This window comes from Meriones unguiculatus, chromosome 4 (genome assembly GCF_030254825.1).
Source record: "Meriones unguiculatus strain TT.TT164.6M chromosome 4, Bangor_MerUng_6.1, whole genome shotgun sequence".
Taxonomy (NCBI): Eukaryota; Metazoa; Chordata; class Mammalia; order Rodentia; family Muridae; genus Meriones; species Meriones unguiculatus.
In genome coordinates, this window is record NC_083352.1 from 32,406,636 (window position 1) to 32,425,273 (window position 18,638).

Below are 18,638 nucleotides of genomic sequence, written 5' to 3' on the forward strand. Positions count from 1 at the left end.
TCCTTTTTCTGTTCTTTTTAAAGATTCACTTTATGAATTCCTTCTGTTGTCTTTATTATCATTTTTCTCCTTGAGATTTAGTGCCTTCTATTTCTCTTTCAATACAGCAAAAGTGTTACTATTATGACATGAGACATTTATTTTTTCTTTTTTTAATTAATTTTTATTTTTCTATTAATTCCAATTTATTCACTTTGTATCCCAGCTGTAGCCCTCTCCTTTATCCCCTCCCACTTCCACCCTCTCTCCCTCATCTCCTCCTATGCCGCTCTCCAAGGCCACAGATAGGGGAGGTCCTCCTCCTCTTCCATCTGACCCTAGCTTATCAGATCTCATCAGAACTGGCTGAATTGTCCTCCTCTGTGGACTGGCAAGACTGTTCCCCTATCAGGGGAGGCAGTCAAAGAGCTAGCCACTGAGTTCATGTCAGAGACAGTCCCTGTTCCCCTTACTAGGGTACCCACATGGATACTGAGCTGCCATGGGCTACATCTGAGCAGGAGTTCTAGGTTATATCAATGAATGGCCTTGATTGGAGTATCAGTCTCAGAAAAGATCCCTGAGCCCAGATATTTTGGTTGTGTTGCTCTCCTTGTGGAGCACCTGACCTCTCCAGGTCTTACTAACTCCCCCTTCTTTCCTAAGATTCCCTGCACTCTGCCCAAAGTTTGTTTATGAGTCTAAATATTTGCTTTGATATACTTCAGGGTAGAGTCTTTCAGAGGCCCTCTGTGGTAGGCTCCTGTCCTCTTTCCTATTTTCTGCTTCTTCCAATGTCTGTCCCATTTGCCTTTCTGAGTGAGGATTGTTCATCTTACCTAGGATCCTCCTTCTAGCTTAGCTTCTTTAGATACACAGATTTTTGTAGGTTTATCCTATATTATATGTCTACTATCCACTTATAAGTGACTATATACCCTGTGTGTCTTTCTGTTTCTGGGATACCTCACTCAAGATGATCTTTTCTAGTTCCCACCATTTGCCTGCAAATTTCATTATTTCCTTATTTTTCATTGCTGATTACTATTCCATTGTGTAAATGTACCATCATTTCTGTATCCATTCCTCTGTTGAGGGACATCTGGGTTGTTTCCAGGTTCTGACTATTACAAATAATTCTGCTACCAACACGTCTGAGCAAATGTCCTTGTTGCATAGTTGAGCATATTTTGGATATATGCCTAGGAGTGGTAAAGCTGGATCTTGAGTTAGCACTATTACTAATTATCTGAGAAAGTGCTAGATTGATTTCCAAAGTAGTTGAACAAGTTCACATTCCTACCAGCAATGGAGGAGGTTTCCCCTTTCTCCACATCCTCTCCAGTATGTATTGTCACTTGAATTTTTGATCTTAGCCATTCTGATGGGTGTAAGGTGAAATCTTAGGGTTGTTTTGATTTGCATCTCCCTGATGGCTAAGGACATTGAGCATTTCTTTAAGTGTTTCTCTGCACAGCTATTAATTTCATGTAAGAAATACATCTCAACCTGTATCTTTACCCTTGCCACATTCAGCTTCTCACACCAATAAGAAGAGTAAAGTTTTCCCCGAAGGTAAAAGTTTCTGGTGCATGCAGGGAAGTCTTTATTCTGCAGATTTTTACCAAGGGGCTTGCTCTTGCCAATGAAACACGCTTTCTCATCGCTGTTGTGGACCTGGAGTGCTAAGTGTTAAGGCTTATTCCATGATGTTACTGAGAAGTGGCAGGTACTTCAAAAGACTGGGCCTAGTGGGAGGGCTCTCAGGTCACAGACTGGAAAGGAATATTGGATCTTTGTCCCTTTTATCTTCTCTTTGCATTCCTGACCATGACATGAATGCTGCCATGCTGTGGGTTCAAGAGATAGGAAAATTCATACATGTTAGAGACCCATTTTAAATGCTTACCCCCCCCCCTCTCTCTCTCTGTCTCTCTGTGTCTGTCTGTCTTTTTCTCTCACCCACAGTCAAAATATCTGAGACCACGTGTTTTAATTGTTTTTATTATTTGTGTGGAGGAGCGCATTCGCATGTGGGTTGTGTGTGTGTGTGCATGTGTGTGCTATGTGCAGTGCAGATGTCAGAAGAGATCATTTGATTTTATAGAGCTGGAATCACAGATGATTTTTAGTTGCTTGACATGGGTTCTGGAAACCGAACTCAGGTCCCCTGCAAGAGCAGCAAGTACTCTTATCCAATGAGCCATCTCCCCCTTCTCTGAGACAAAGCGCTTTAGAAGAAAAAGGGGTTTTATGCCTCGTGACTGTAGATCAAATGGCAGGATGTAGTCATCTGGAAAGAACCTACTTACTGCCTATGTCACCGCATACTGGAAGGACCAGGAAAGAGAAAACAAAAAAATGGGTTAAAAAGGCCAAATTGCTCACTACAGCCTGTGCTTATCTCGTGAGGAAAGCTGGGACTTTTGGAAACTGCATCAGTCCTCTCTGAGAGCAGAGCTCCTATAACCACATTAATTCCACTAAGCCCCCATCTTAATGTTTCTGCGCTCTCTTAACACCACTACCGTGAGTGGATCATCGAAATCCCAATCAGTTTTTTGTATGGTAATGTTATATTCTGTGTGACAAATAGGTACTTCCAAAGTGTAGCCCACAACGATGAAACCTACTGGTGTTACACGGGGTACAAGAAGCAGAGCCTCAGAGATCCGCAGCATGCATTTGCAAAACTACTTTCTACCCCTTTACATAGCACTGTCAGTCATGGATGCTGAGGAGATGGCTCAGTAGGTAACGCGTTTGCCATGCAAGCGCAGGGACCCAGGTTCAGAACCTCTGACATGACACAAAAAGCTGACATGGGTAGCACATGTGTAACCCCAGTGAGGTAACATGGAGCCAGCTGTGTCCCCAGAGCTTTCTTGGCCAGCCAACATAGCCAAGTCAGTGAGTTCCAGATTCAGTGAGAGACTTTGTCTCAAATAACAAGGTGTCACCCACCGGTGACAGGGGTACCTACACATGAACTCATGTGCACACAGGAGTGTGAAAATGCTCACACGTATGTAAGATACAAACACAAGATATTACTGTCAAGATTTCCTAAATATAAAGTGATATGAGGCAGCCTGTCAAACCGAACCTTACCAAGCGGATGCGTGTATACGCACACAGCAAAGGAAAAGTTAAAGTATGGCTGTCGAAGCAACTTTTACTCGTGTACTTTCTGCTGCTCTGGGTGGCTTTATCTGACACTGAATGACTGCACCCACTGAGTCATATTATAAAGCGGGATTCTAGATGCTCCTCCCAGTCTGGGCACTTTGAATCTGGATAAAAGGGCACTGTCAGCTTCCATTTAGTCAAGATTGCCTCTCGGACAATACTTCAAAGATCTTATCCATATAATTCATACAGGAAGATTAGAATATGCACTCAGTTAAAAAGATTGCCTTTCTGATGAGCAGGCATAATCTTGTTGCTGATAAACTCCTTTGTATCATTTTCCCACACAAACAAGTAGTGATTCTCACGGGAAATGTGCCTATTTAATTTTTCAGAAAACATACTAAGATTTATGTCTGTTTAAAATGAACAATAAAATGCTGCCTTTAAAAGGAAATCTTGGAGTGAATGAGTAGCCTCAGGGGCGTAATATTAATTTTGATATATTTTCATTGGCTGTGTGACTGTACGAGTAAACTCAGAAGCTAGGAGTGAGGCTGTCCTCAGGACATTTCAGCCTCTGCTGATGTGGCTGGCTGCTGGCTGAGTCTCTCCTCTCTCTCTCCCCCACCCCCTCCTGTCTCTGTCTCCATATATATAAAATGCCTTCTAAGTTCCATGACTTATATGCTCCCATCTCACTATTATGTCATTTCTGACATATCTGAACATTTTGATGTGGACTCTCGGTGTCATGGGGATACGGAGGCTGCACCCTCAATGTAGGGTCCACAAGGGGTTTCTGAGTCTCATACTTAAGTGCATCTAAGTCAAAAAATTGAATAAGTGTCTGTGGATAATGATCACAAACCTACTGATGTTATAACATGTGTGCTGATTAGGTTTTTGCTGTTACTGGCTTGATGCAAGTTAGAGTCAAGTGAAAAAAGAAACCTCATTGAGGAAATGCCTCTATCACATTGACTTATAGGCAAGTCTGTGAGGGTATTTCTTCTTCTTTTCTTTCCTTTTCTTTTCCTTTTCTTTCTTTCTTTCTTGGTTTTTTCTTTTTTTTTTTTTTTTTTTGAGCTTTTACATTTAAAAAATTTTAAATGTAAAATTTTACAGCCTTATCCCAGGCCCCTCCCTCCTCTCCTCCCAATCCCACCCTCATGCCCCTTCTCCTCCCTGTCCCATTTCCCCTCTCCTTCTTCTCAAAGAAGGGGAAGCCCCCCCCCCAAGGAGTACCAACCTACCCTGGCACCTCAAGTTGCAGCAGTACAAAGCATATTCCCTCCAACTGAGGCCAGACAAGACAGCCCAAGAAAGCATCTACTCCAATTGTTAAGGGGCCCATGTGATGACCCAGCTCCACATCTGCTACATATGGGCAGGGGGCTGTGGTCCAGCCTGTGCATGCCCTTTGGTGGGTAGTTCAGTCTCTGTGAGGCCCCATGGGCCCAGGTTAGTCTACTCTGTAGGTCTTCTGTGGTGTCCTTGACTTCTCCATCTCCCTCTATCCTTCCCCTCACTCTTCTACAAGACTCCCAAACTCAGCCTATTGTTTGGCTGTAGATATGCATGTTTACATCAACTGCTGGATGAAGCCTCTCAGAAGACAGTTATTCTAGGCTTCTGTCTGAAAACATAGCAGAGTTTCATTAGTAGTGTCAGGGGTTGGCTCTGTCCCATAGGATGAGTCTCAAGTTGGCCCAGTCATTGGCTTGTCATTCCCTCAATCTCTGCTCCATCTTTATCCCTTTGTGTCTAAGGTTTTATGAGTGGGTTGGTGTCCTCCTCCCTCTACTGGAAGTCTCATCTGGGTACATGAACTGGAAACTTCAGGCTCTATATCCCCCACTGCTAGGAGTCTCAGTTAGGGTCAGCCCCTTAGATTTCTGGGAGCCTCCCTTATCTCAGAGATCATAGAGACACACACATGCATACACACACATGCACACACACACACACACACACACACACACACAAACTTCTGTTCTCTCCCGTGGTCCTCTCTCTACCACCCTCCCACTTTCCCCTTATCTGATCCCTACTCCTGTTATCCTTCCCACCTTCTCTCCCGCCCAGTTCCCTCCTTCTACCTACTTCAAATGTCTATTTTATTTCTTTTTTCTGAGTGAGATTCAAGCATCTCCCCCTTGGGCCCTCCTTGGCTTCTGTGGGTCTGTGGATTGTAGCATGCTTATCCTGAAGTTTATGGCTAATATCCACTTATAAGTGAGTACATACCATGTGTGTCCTTCTGGGTCTGGGTTACCTCACTCAAGATGATATTTTCCAGCTCCATCCATTTGCCTGCAAATTTCATGGTGCCCTTGTATTTAGTAACTGGGTAATATCCCATTGTGTAACTGTACCACATTTTCTTTATCCATTTTTTTTAATTTTTTTTTATTTTATGTGCATTGGTGTTTGACTGCACGCATGTCTGTGTGAGGGTGTGAGAGCCCCTGGAACTGGAGTTACAGACAGTTGTGAGCCACCATGTGGGTGCTGGGAATTGAACCTGGGCCCTCTAGAAGAGCAGCCAGTGCTCTTAACCACTGTGCCATCTCTCCAGTGCCCTCTTTATCCATTCTTGAGCTGAGGGACATATAGGTTGTTTCCAGTTTCTGGATATTACAAATAAAGCTGCTATGAACATAGATAATTGAGCAAGTGTCTTTGTGGTATGGTGAAGCATGTTTTGGGTATATGCTCAGGAGTGGTATAGCTGGGTCTTGAGGTAGATCTATTCCCAATTTTCTGAGAAACCCTAAAATTGATTTCCAAAGTGGTTGTACAAGCAGAGAGGAGTGCTCTCTGCTTCACATCCTCACTTGAGTTTTTGAGCTTAGTCATTCTGACTGGTGTGGAATGGAATCTTAGAGTAATTTTGATTTGTATTTCCCTGATGACTAAGGACATTGAATATTTCCTTAAGTGCTTCTCAGCCAGTAAAGATTCCTCTGTTGAGAATTCTGTTTAGGTCTGTATCCCATTTCCAAATTGGGTTATTTGGTTTATTAGTGTTTAATTTCTTTTTTTTCTCTATTAATTACACTTTATTCATTTTGTATCCCCCATAAGCCCCCCCTCCTCTCCTCCCAATCCCACCCTCCCTCCCCTTTCTGCATGCATGCCACTCCCCAAGTCCACTGATAGGGGAGGTTCTCCTCTCCTTTCTGATCTTAGTCTATCAGTTCACATCAAAAGTGGCTGCATTGTCCTCTACTGTGGCCTGGTAAGGCTGCTCCCCCCACAGGGGGAGGTGATCAAAGAGCAGGCCAATCAGATTTTGTCAGAGGCAGTCCCTCTTCACATTACTATGTAACCCACTTGGACACTGAACTGCCATGGGCTACATCTGTGCACGGGTTCTAGGTTATCTCCATGAATAGTCCTTGGTTGGAGTATGAGTCTCTGGGAAGTTCCCTGTGTTCAAATTTCCTTGTTCTGTTGCTCTCCTTGTGGAGACCCTGTCCTCTCCAGCTCTTACTGTTTCCCACCTCTTACATAAAATTCCATTCACTCTGCCCAACAGTTGACCATCAGGCTCAGCATCTGCTTTGATAGTCTGTAGGACAGAGGCTTTCAGAGGCCCTCTGTGGTAGGTTCCTAGTTTGTTTCCTGTTTTCTTCTTCTGGCTTTCAGAAGCCCTCTGTAGAAGGTTCCTAGGTTGTTTCCTGTTTTCTTTTTCTTCTAATATCCATCCTCTTTGCCTTTCAGGATGAGGATTGACCGTTTTAGTTAGGGTCCTCTCTCTTGCTTAGTTTCTTTAGATGCACAGATTTTAGTGGGTTTGTCCTATGTTGTATGTCTATATGAGTGAGTATATACCATGTGTGTCTAAAGAACTAAAGAAGCTGAAAAGCAGCAAACCAAGTAATCCACTTAAAAAATGGGGAAGAGAGCTAAACAGAGAATTCTCTGGAGAGGAATATCGAATGGCAGAGAAGCACTTAAAGAAATGTTCAACCTCATTAGCCATTAGGGAAATGCAAATCAAAACAACCCTGAGATTTCACCTTACACCCATCAGAATGGCCAAGATCAAAAACTCAAGTGACAGCACATGCTGGAGAGGTTGTGGAGAAAGGGGAACCCTTCTCCACTGCCGGTGGGAATGTAAACTTGTACAATCACTCTGGAAATCAATCTGGTGCTTTCTCAGACAACTAGGAATAGCGCTTCCCCAAGATCCAGTCATACCACTCCTGGGCATATATCCAAAAGAGGCTCAAGTACACAATAAGGACACTCGTTCAACCATGTTTGTAGCAGCTTTATTTGTAATAGCCAGAAGCTGGAAACAGCCCAGATGCCCCTCAACTGAAGAATGGATGCAGAAACTGTGGTACATCTATACAATGGAGTATTACTCAGCAATGAAAAATAAGGAAATCATGAAATTTGCAGGTAAATGGTGGGACCTGGAAAGGATCATCCTGAGTGAGTTGTCCCAAAAGCAAAAAGACACACACGGTATAATTTCTTGAGTTCTGTATATGTTTTGGATATTAGTCCTCTGTCAGATGTAGGGTTGGTGAAGATCTTTCCAAATCTGTAGGCTGTCTTTTTGTTCTATTGACAGTGACCTTTGCCTTGCAGAAGTTTTTTTTCTGTGTTATGAGGTCCCATTTATTGATTGTTGATCTTGGTGCCTGAGCTGTTGGTGTTCTGTTCAAGAAGTTTCTCCTGAGTTCAAGGCCATTCCCCACTTTATCTTCTATTAGATTTAGTGTGTCTAGTTTTATGTTGAGGTCCTTGATCCACTTAGACTTTAGTTTTGTGCAAGGTGATAAAGGTGGATATATTTGCATTCTTCTACACACAGACATCCAGTTAGACCAGCATTATTAGTTGAAAATGCTTTTTTTCCCCATTGTATGGTTTGGCTTTTTTGTCAAAAATCATATGTTCGTGGGTGTGTGAGTTTATTTCTGGGTCTTTGATTTGATTCCATTGATCAACCTGTCTGTTTTTATGTCAGTATCATAAGGTTTTTATTACTATTGCTTCTGTAGTACAGCTTGAAATCAGGGATGGTGATACCTCCAGAAATTCTTTTATTGTACAGAATTGTTTCTAACTCTTCTGGGTTTTTATTTTTCCTTATGAAGTTAAGGGTTGTTCTTTCAATGTCTTTAAAAAAATGTGTTGGAATTTTGATAGGAATTGCATTGAATCTGTAGATTGCTTTTAGTAAGATGACCATTTTTACTATTTTAATCCTACCAATCCATAAGCATGGGAGATCTATCTTTTGATATATATATAATATAAAATACATAATAATATATTATATATATGTATATGTATATATTAGGGCCGAAGAGATGTCTTAGGGGTAAAGAGCACTGGATGCTTTTCCAGAGAAGCTTCTGGACTTTGGTCACACCAGGTATGTACATGATGCAAAGACATGCAAGCCTACAAAGCACCCATACACATTAATGGCAATAAACAATTGTTATTATTATATTAATGGAGTTATATACGTTTTGCTGAATTGTACATTGCACACTGCTTAAAACATGTTAAGCATACTTATCTTCTCAAATCTTTATCATTCACTTAGAGTTGAAAGCCCTCAAACTCCTTTTAATACTTTTAATGCTCTATACATTATTGTTACTGCTAGGTGCCCTACTGCCACAGCACACCAGAGCATCTTATTCCTACGCAATTATAACTTGAAATACATTGATTGACTTTCGCTATCTCTCCCTGCCAATTTACTCTCTCAGTCTCTACCCTCTACTTCTCTCCATCTCTACTCTCTTCAACTTCTGGTAATTATGATTCTATTCCCAACTTCTATATAATTTTTTCATACTCTTCATATGAACAGGATCGTGTGGTACTTGGCTAGAATTAAAAGAATTTTAGACCTTAAATTGCACTTACAACTAAGTTTTAGACTAATTGGAGATAAAGGCTGAGGGAAGGGGAAAAACCCTTTGCAGTTTAACTGTTTGTGGTATTTTTTTAACCTTTCAGAAAAATTAACTACCATGATCTCTTTTTTACTGGGATGATAAACTCTAGAAAGTATACTTGCAAAGCTTTATGCACAAAAGCATATGTTTAGTTAAGCTACCAGTGTGACAGAAGTGACCATGCGACAGTGTAACATGATTTTTAGTGATATGCAACAGTATCTTTATTTCATGACCCCCTTTCCAGAATTGGATTTATGAAAATAGTGTGAAGCCCTAGGCAGAAATTATCTGCCTTCCAGGTTAGGGCAGGATTCTGTACAAGCTTAGCCTACCTTTAAGGGCTCTTCTCTCTCTCTCTCTCTCTCTCTCTGTCTCTCTCTCTCTGTGTCTGTGTGTGTGTAACATGTTTTAAGCAATATGCAATGTATACATAGTTAAAACATATATAACTACATTAATATAATAATAATAATTTCTCTTGCTATTCATGTATATGGGTATTTTGTGTGCATGCATGTCTTTGTGTGTGTGTGTGTATATATATATATATATATATATATCCTCTATTTCAAATCAAAAACAGGAACATTTATGTTGTGAAACTCTGTCCTCTGGCCACTGGCATGGCTGTTATCATTTCTAAGTTTCTAAAGCAGCTGTGAATATCCATAAGAAATCCTTAAAAAATAAAGCCTGTTACCACTTCTTCAGAAAGGAGTTCCTAGATGATTGGTACACTCTTAAGTTTGATCACAGCAACTTCCTGTCTTTCCCTTCTGTGCCCCTCCTCCTCAGGTGCATGTACTCCTCCCCAGCAGCACATGGTCTTGTTGGGGGGGGGTGCTAGGACACCTAGGAGATGGTGGAAGGTTAACTAAGTGAAGACTCCATCTATGTACCTTTCTGGAGGTCAACCCCCATGCTTAGGTGGGATTTTAATGAGATGTAGCAGTTCTGGGATTATCCCTGATGGTATAAGCAACACCTCACCCATCCCTCTGTTTAAAAACAAAAATAGACCCATTGGTTCATCAAGGCTTGAAATTATTTCTTTGGTCTGTTGTCAGTGTCCTGTCTGGGGTGAAGAGACACTTGTTCACAGCTTTCCTACAGGAAGAGTCACACAACAGCACATTTCCCACTAAAAGCTTCTGTAGAAAAATCTCAGTAGACACATACAGTGCAGTTTGATTTGATCACTGATACTAGGGATTAGCTACCTCAGAGCCAGCAACTTCAACTCTTCTGTGTAGCTGAGAAAGGTGTCCAGATAATCTCCCAACTGAGTCAGCTAGCTCAAACTTGTTACTAAGGAGCCGGTGGGCCAGACTTGTTATTAAAACAAACTCTGCCTTTTTGTTTGGGATGCAAAATGTAGGGGAAAACTGCTTAATATGCTGAAGAGAATCTGTTTTTGCCAATCTAAACATAAAAGTAGCACAGGTAGAAACTTAAAAAGATACATTGAAGCGTTCACCCACTCACAGACTATTTTGAAGCATGAATTCTGTGAGCCAAAACCAGACAGTTAATCATCAAAGCAATTCAAAACAAGGAAGTGAATATCCCTCTTCCTTCCTCTCATCACTGGAGGGCAATTGACTTTTCACTGTTTGATCTCAAAGAAATTTTCTGAGGAGGCTACAGAGAAGACCTGGAAGGGTGCTAGACAGTAACATTTTCCATACTGGTGTTTTCCAGACTAGTTTTGCAACCTGAAATTCACAGCACTATGCAAGCAACTGTTGCTAAGGGAAATTGGAACGTTGTTACTTTTTCATGGAATGGTGAATGATTCTACTATAACTAGCTATTCAAATTTATGATGTAGATAGCAAGATGTGGGAAGGCTCCTGTTAGCTCTTAAGAGTTCCCGTTTCTTGCCTGTCATTTCACTACCATGCTTCATTCCTTTAGGATCCAGAGGCTTTTAATCATGTGTCTTTGCTGTCAGAATTTAGAATTGAAAATGCCTCTTTAAATTTATAGTCTAGGGGGTTTCATGCCATTTTGATGCTGCCCCTTAGCATGGAACTTGAGAAAAGGCATGGCTTTGGAGGAGCACGGAGGGAGCAATGTACAAAGAAGTTGAGCAGACCTTTACAAACAAACAAGCACATTGCAGATAGAACTCACAATCCTGTATTTTGAGACTGCAGCCTCCCTTTTGTTTGTTTAAGTGTATGACATCCTTCTCCCTGCACATGCTAAAGTGACATGTTATTACATGGAAAATAACACAATTACCTAGAAGTAGTGCAATGAAATAAAATGAAACTGAGAAAAACAAACAAACAAACATGAAGCCAGGATGAAAATGGCAAGCTAAATCCATTATGTTCCCTTTAACACAGTTTTATTTCCTCTGTCATTTTGCCATGGCCACCAGGTTGACATGAGGCATAGCCATCATATTAACAGGAGAGAGGTGAGAAATGAAAACCAAAAACAGAGCTTGAAACATGCAGAGTGAGTAACCTATACCAACCGAACAAGTTTCCCCAGGATTGAAAACTTCCTAGGGCATGAACTATAGGTGCTAAAAATGAGAAAAATCACAATAAATGGCAAACCTAGACAAGCAGTTATTTAAATAAACATGATGTTCAGTCATCTCAGAGGTTGGGCTCTTGATTCCAAAGGCTTAGAGAAAGCACATGGTACCATTGTCTAGAAACACATTTAGGCCACATATTTAAATCCATGGTCATCATCAGGGAAAAGATTTGGCTTACAGCATAAATGTCTCTCTATTTTCTATTCAGGTCCTGGATGTGGTTAAGAAATAAAGAAAACAGTGGGACAAAGATGCCATTGTGGAGGTGACTGAATTCATAGGCAAAGGAGGTGTGTGGAACCAATTCAAAATGAGGCACAGAACACATGCTAGATTGATTTGGTTTACACATCTTATCCTAAACCTACTCAAGGTTTCCCTACCTCCTCCATCTCAAAATCCCTTTCACTTTCTTGCATAGATGCACAAAAGAAATGTTATGTGTCCTTTAAGGATCTTCTGAAACTCTCTTTCTTCAGAAAAGCAGTCCCGACAACTTCTTTCTCTAACCTTCCACAGAGCTACTGTTTTGGTGGTAGTAGTGGTGGTTTTGTAATTGTTGTTGTTTTGTCCTTTAGGTCCAGTACTTGTACTTGATTCTCAATGCTTTGTCAACTCAGTGGGATTCCAGGGTAATTTGAAGGAGAATTATTATTATTTTTTTAATTTTTATTTTATTTTTTATTAATTACATTTATTCCCTTTGTATCCCACGTGCAGCTCCCTTCCTCTTCCCTTCCCAATCCTACCCTCCCTCCCTCTTCTTCACCCATGCCCTTCTCCAAATCCACTGATAGAAGAGGTCCTCCTCCCCTTCCATCTGATTCTGGTCTAACAGGTCTCATCAGGAGTGGCTGTATTGTCTTCCTCTGTAGCCTGGTAAGGTTGCACCCACCTAAGGGGGAAGTGATCAAAGGGCAGGCCACTGAATTCATGTCAGAGACAGTCCCTGTTCCCATTACTAGGGTACCCACTTGGACACTGAACTGCCATGGGCTACATCTGTGCAGGGGTTCTAGGTTATCTCCATGAATGGTTCTTGGTTGGCATATCAGTCTCAAAAACTCTCCTGTGTCCAGATTTTTTGGTTCTGTTGCTCTCCTTGAGAAGCTCCAGTCCCCTTCAGGTCTTTTTATCTCCCCATTCTTTCATAAGAATCCATCACTCTGCCCAAAGTTTGGCTATGAGTCTCAACATCTGCTTTGATACTCTTTAGGGTAGAGTCTTTCAGAGGCCCTCTGTAGTAGGCTCCTGTCCTGTTCCCTGTTTTCCCCCTCTTCTGATATCTATCCCATTTGCCTTTCTGAGTGAGCATCTTAACTGGGATCCTTCTTCTTGATTAGCTTCTTTAGGTGTACAGATTTTAGTGAGTTTATCCTATATTATATGTCTAATATCCATTAATGAGTGAGCATATACCCTTTGTGTCTATTTCTGGGATACTTCAGTCAGAATGATCTTTTCTAGTTCCCAACATCTGCCTGCATATTTCTTGATTTCCTTATTTTTAATGCTGATTAGTATTCCAGTGCGCAAATGTACCACCATTTCTGTATCCATTCCTCAACTGAGAAGCATCTGGGTTGTTTCCAGCTTCTGGCTATTACAAATAAAGCTGTTACAAACATAGTTGAGCAAATGTTCTTGTTGTATACTTGAGCATCTTTTGGATATATAACTAGGAATGGTATGGCTGGATCTTGAGGAAGCGCTATTCCTAATTGTCTGAAAAAGCACCATATTGATTTCCAAAGTGGTTATACAAGTTTACATTCCCACCAGCATTCTTTTGACTTAATTTTTTCCTCAGACATTTCATAGTGTCTAACTCAAATAGACTTGTTGATTGTCTAAATGAGTGCTATACACTGTAAGTTAGACCACAGTGAAAAAGAACATAATGAAGTAAGTCAAGTTAATTGTAGTCACATCTGTATATAACTCAGCATATTTCAACAAGTTATCCACATGAAAAAATTATTAATGAATCATTTTCATGACTTTGATTATGCTAAGGCTTTAAAGGTGTTTCAATGTGTTTCTTTTCCTTTGGGACATTTAGGTTCAAAATAGTTTCATCCCAGGAAGAACAACTAAGAGGGATATAGAAAGATAATCTAAGAAAGAAATGGGTCTGTGTTTTTAAGCACCTAATTTTTTACAATCTTTTTTTTCTATCAAAGTTACAATTTGGAGCAAAGATAAGAAATGAGGCAAACTGGCTTTTGGGATTGATACTGTCAGACAAGACAAGCCTGAGAAATAGATGATAGCTAAGACCATGATGGTTGATGGTTATAATAATGACTCGAGACGGTAATAATTAAAAGACCACAATTAGTATGCAGAACAAGAAGTTATCGTGCTTGTAGGAAAAGAAAAACTATGAAATTAAAAAACCAACGGGAGCATGGACATATTAAAAAAAAAATAGATTAACCTGCATGAGAGCTGACACTCTATTAGATGTGGCTGGGGGAGACCTCTGAGACTCTGGGGGCCTTGACCAATGCTGAGGAAACTCTTTGATGCTGGGTAAACTCTTCTCTAAAACTTAGCTCCAAGTCCTTAAAACTCCATGGTAACTGAAGATATTTGGATTGAGGAAACTGTTTTTGGTTTTTTTTTTGTTTTTTTTTTTTTTCCCCAGCAGATACAGACCCAGCATGAATCCTGGCAGAAGGAAGAAGAGGCCAGCCCAAGGTTGGGTGGAGCTCTGGGCAATTCTTGATTAATGGCCAATGTAAAGAAAACCCAGCAAGAAGCCAAGTGACAGAATGCAGAGAAATTTTTAGGAAAAGCACGGTGGGACTCCGAACTATTGCAAAACCATTACATGGTCTCGGTCAAACACACACACAGACAGAGAGAGAGAAAAAAAAGATTAATTTTAAAGATAACTTTTCATCATAAAGACTTCTAGAATTTTTTCAACCACTTCACCTCTCCCTATACACAATATTTCATAACTTATCTTTAGGGATAGTAAAAGTGTACTGGGTCCGATGGAAAGTTTAAATTTATATTTATATATATATATATATATATATATATTTTTTTTTTTTTTAAGGCTAGTGAAAAGCAGTAATAGCCTGAAAGTCATCTAAACTGTACTGGCTGGACCTCTAGTCTAGTACTTGCTCAAGTCTTATTTTGTCTTGACATAAGCATCACTATCCAACATCATCTAATCAGTGTACAAAATGAAAATGTTTAAGACAATAAAGCCACAAACTAAAAATCAGTAAAAATCAGTTCATTCAGTCTCAATGTGAATCCCTCCTTTGTGGATATGAGATTTTCTCCAGGTTATATTTGGCAAGAATGGCAGGACAGGGTGTGGAATTTACTCATTGACAAAAGTCCCTTGAAATTCCCTGTAATTTCACCAAACCTTGGGATCATGAATGTGCAAGAATGTTTGTGAAATCTAGAAGATGACAACCTGGATTCCTCTCAAAAATGAGTAAACTGTACTCTCTCACTCCTAAGGGGAAAATTGTACAGATGTTATCTTGTTTTCAATGTTTTTCTCAAAATCCTGTTTTATTTTCTTATGTCTGTCATACTCCATAATAGAGTCTAATACTAGGTCTGTGGATCCCAGTCTTTCCACGGACACCCATCTTTTGAAAGTTGAGAAATAACCAAACATATAATGTAAGGCCCAAGGTTAATAATTTCAAACAGGAAATGTGTCAGTTTATATATGACACAAAATTGAGTTTGTCAAACTTCCTAGACATCTGTTGTAAAAGACTTGTTTCCTTTTTTTTTTTTTTTTTTGTCTCACAGAGAAGTAGCTCTTATTAGTCCCATGTAGACACAGTGCTTTCATGCTTCAGAAAATATCAAAGTCACATTGACTCTATCGCTGGTATTCTGTCAAAACTGGCAGTTTCTAGATAATAGATCACTTTATCTCAACTCATTGTATTGCGGCTTAATCACTGATTAAGTATACATTTGAGCATCATAAAGAACCTAAGTAAAATATATGCATCCATATATTTATATATTATATATACCCATACGTTATCTCTATCCATATATTCATCAATGGCATCTTAAATTTTAAAATAGAAAGTTAATTAGTAGAAATGGAGGTGACAGTCTAGTGACTCAAAGACTGTAAAGAATTTGTGGTAATTATCCCAACACTTGGGGTCAAGATCATCTTTGGCTATGTAATGAGTTCTAGGCCAGTCTGGATTACCTGAGACCCAGCTTTAAAATTAAAAACAGTGCATCAGGCAAGATAATAGAAAGAGTCTGCTTAGGGGCACTCTAAGGGGGCAGCGGTCGCCAAAGGAGGGGCTCTTCTCAGGCAATCAGGCAGTATTTCAATGTTCTAGCACCTTGACTATTTGGGTTTTATCTGGTGGGACACATGTAATGCTCCTATCTAGACGCATAGGAAAAAAATATTATTTTACTGAGAAATAAGTTTGCAGTAAGAGTTAATTGTATTTTCCCGGGACTATCTGTACAAAAAAGCACGGGTTACTAAGGGTCAACTGCTGAAGGTCTGAGTCTTCATTTTAAAGAGTGGAATTCTCTAGGGTAAGACCCTATGATAGATTGCATCCAGGGCTTGTTAGGGCCAGCTCTTCCTGATGGAATGCAGCAGTAGCCTTGCTCTGATCCAACTTAACGTTGAATAAAAAAAAATCAACCTTGTTCTGAGGTTAGAATAACTCAGCGTGACCGTACATTGCAGAATGATAGCTACAAAACCTTTACTTTAAAAAAAAAAAATCTACGTGATTTTTATTTATTTATTTATTTGACATTTATTTTGGGGGAATTGTTTTATTTTGCTTTTCGAGAAAGGGTTTCTCTGTGTAGCCTTGGCTGTCCTGGACTCACTCTGTAGACCAGGCTGGCTTGCAAGTCGCAGGGATCTGCCTGCCTCTGTCTCCGGGAGTGCTGGGATTACAGGCATGCGCCATTGTTCTTATAAAATCAGTGAAGCGTCTTGGGACTTGAGAAGTTGTGGAGCTGAGCTTGAGTGAGCATTCGCTGTTAGTGTCCACGTGTACCAATGCACTCGGCGTTCTTAATGACAGTTTGCATGGAAAATCTGTGATAAAATGGAAGAGGTGTATGCCGATGGCCTTTATTGATTAGTTCATTTACTCTACCAGTTCCCTGGTAGTTGCTATGCTCTGTAGATCTGGGCTCCTCCCTGAGAACCATGGATAACTTCTTTGGATACACAGCATCTTCAGATGGTGGCGGAAACTGCGCGCACGGTTTCTGGAGTTAAACCCTCACTATTCAGTAGATTCTTTTTTTCTCTCTCTCTCTCTCAGAAAGGTGTACCAGTAGGAGTTGAATGAAGAGCCCTTTCCCACAATATGATGCCGAAGAAGTTAGCCCTTTCTACCAAGCAGTAACAACATACAATAACATTCAGTTCTGGGCCAATGTTCTGCTTCATTTTGCGTTAAAATCAAGAGTTTCACATTGTAACTTTAATCTTATCAGAGACTCGAAAAGTAAGCAAAAGCTCGGAATGAGAAGCCTTGATTGTGTAACTTCTGTTTTTGCTGGCTTAGAAATACTAAGTATCGTTTTCTTAAAAAACCATCTCCAAAGAACCGTGCCTGCCTGCCTGCCTGCCTGCCTTGCCTATTCACAAGTCTGGAGTCTTCAAGTTGGGGGTTGGTTCACTCTGGGCTGCTGGTTTATTATCATCATATGCTATTATTTTTATGTTTCTAATTCTCAATGCGAGAGAGAGAGAGAGAGAGAGAGAGAGAGAGAGAGAGAATCCTCCTTAGAACAGAGAAAAATCTTGCTTAGGAGAAACCTCAGAAACGGCCCCCTGAAATTGAGTTCTGCCAAGGAAAAGGGGGCATTTTCCCCCTGCCAAGCCCTGCCTCTCAGACCCAAGCCCACCCAGCCAGAGGGCTGGCGCATAACCACGTGCGCGCGCGCCCTGGCCCTGCCCACCCAGAGGCGCGGAGCTGGACACCGCCTGGCTAGAGCCCTGGAGGAGGCCCTGACAAGCTCTCCCGGTGAGGGTCGCGACGAACGCGAGGGAGGGGCGGAGAGGCCCCGCCCCTCGCCCCGCCCCGCCCCGCCCCGCCCCTCCGTCCCTACTCGGAGGGACTCCCACGTGCCCAGCCCGCCTTCTGCAGCTCGGCGGCCCGGAGCTTGTGCGTGCGCGGACCTGGAAGGCGGCGGCCGCTCCCTTAGCCTTCCGGAACCTGGGATCCGCTGCGCGCTGCAGCCGCTCGCCCGCCCGCCCGCCCGCCCATCCCGGTCTTCGTCCCTGTCGCGCGGCCAGGGCGCTGCCCCAGTAAGTTGCCGAGTGTGTGAGGGGGCCGGAGGGGAAGCGGCGGGGCGCGGGCGTCCAGGCCGAGTCCAGCTGCGCGCAGCTGCCCCGGAGGCCGCGCTCCAGCGACGGGAGAGCGCAGCGTTGGGGGCCCCGGGGGGGACAAGGACCGCGGCTTCAGACCCACGTCCTCCAGGCTGCGCCCTGGGCCGCCCCTCTGCAACTCTGGTCCGTCCCGGGTCTCGCCGGCGTGCAGATCCGCAGCGGCCACGCGGGCTGCTGGGCTGGAGGTAGTGCCCGGCCCTGGGACTCCGCGAGCGAGCGTTCCTAGTCACTTTAGTTGCGGGGAGGGGGAAGAGGGCTAGGTACCTCTCTCCGGGAGGCCAGCCTACCTCCACACCCTGCGCGCGGAGGGGTCGCCCGTCACAGTTTTTGGATTCTTGGTTAAAATTTGAAACAAGGCTCGGATCCCTGGGAAGCCTTTTCCCATCTGCTCTGGATTGGGTACGGCAGGTAAAATGACTCACTGGGCGTGGGGGCGGGGGTTCTCTGTCGCTCTTTTAAAGTAAACGGGTGCCCTGTTAAGCGCTTGGGTTGTCCTGTGCCTCTTAAGGCCATTTCGCGACGCCTTCAGCCTTGATTTACCTTAAATTTCGGAAAGTTGGTTCGGTTCGACTAGGCTGTGCCACCTTCTGTTGTCGCATATACGTAGTGTGTGGTGAAAGGCCATCCTTGAGTTACTTTA

At 42.1% G+C, this 18,638-nt stretch overlaps 1 protein-coding gene and 1 pseudogene across 2 annotated transcripts in view; both read left to right on the forward strand.

The window, feature by feature from the left end:
• LOC110540318 (disintegrin and metalloproteinase domain-containing protein 25-like) overlaps positions 1-18,187 on the forward strand; it is a 30,782-nt pseudogene extending 12,595 nt beyond the window's left edge.
• The window catches only part of Slc7a2 (solute carrier family 7 member 2), a 58,118-nt gene continuing 57,267 nt past the window's right edge, over positions 17,788-18,638 (forward strand). For both annotated transcript variants that reach the window (XM_021627111.2, XM_021627113.2), the window contains exon 1: positions 17,788-17,917. The gene's annotated coding sequence lies outside the window, so the exon portion shown is untranslated. The remainder of the gene's footprint in view (positions 17,918-18,638) is intronic.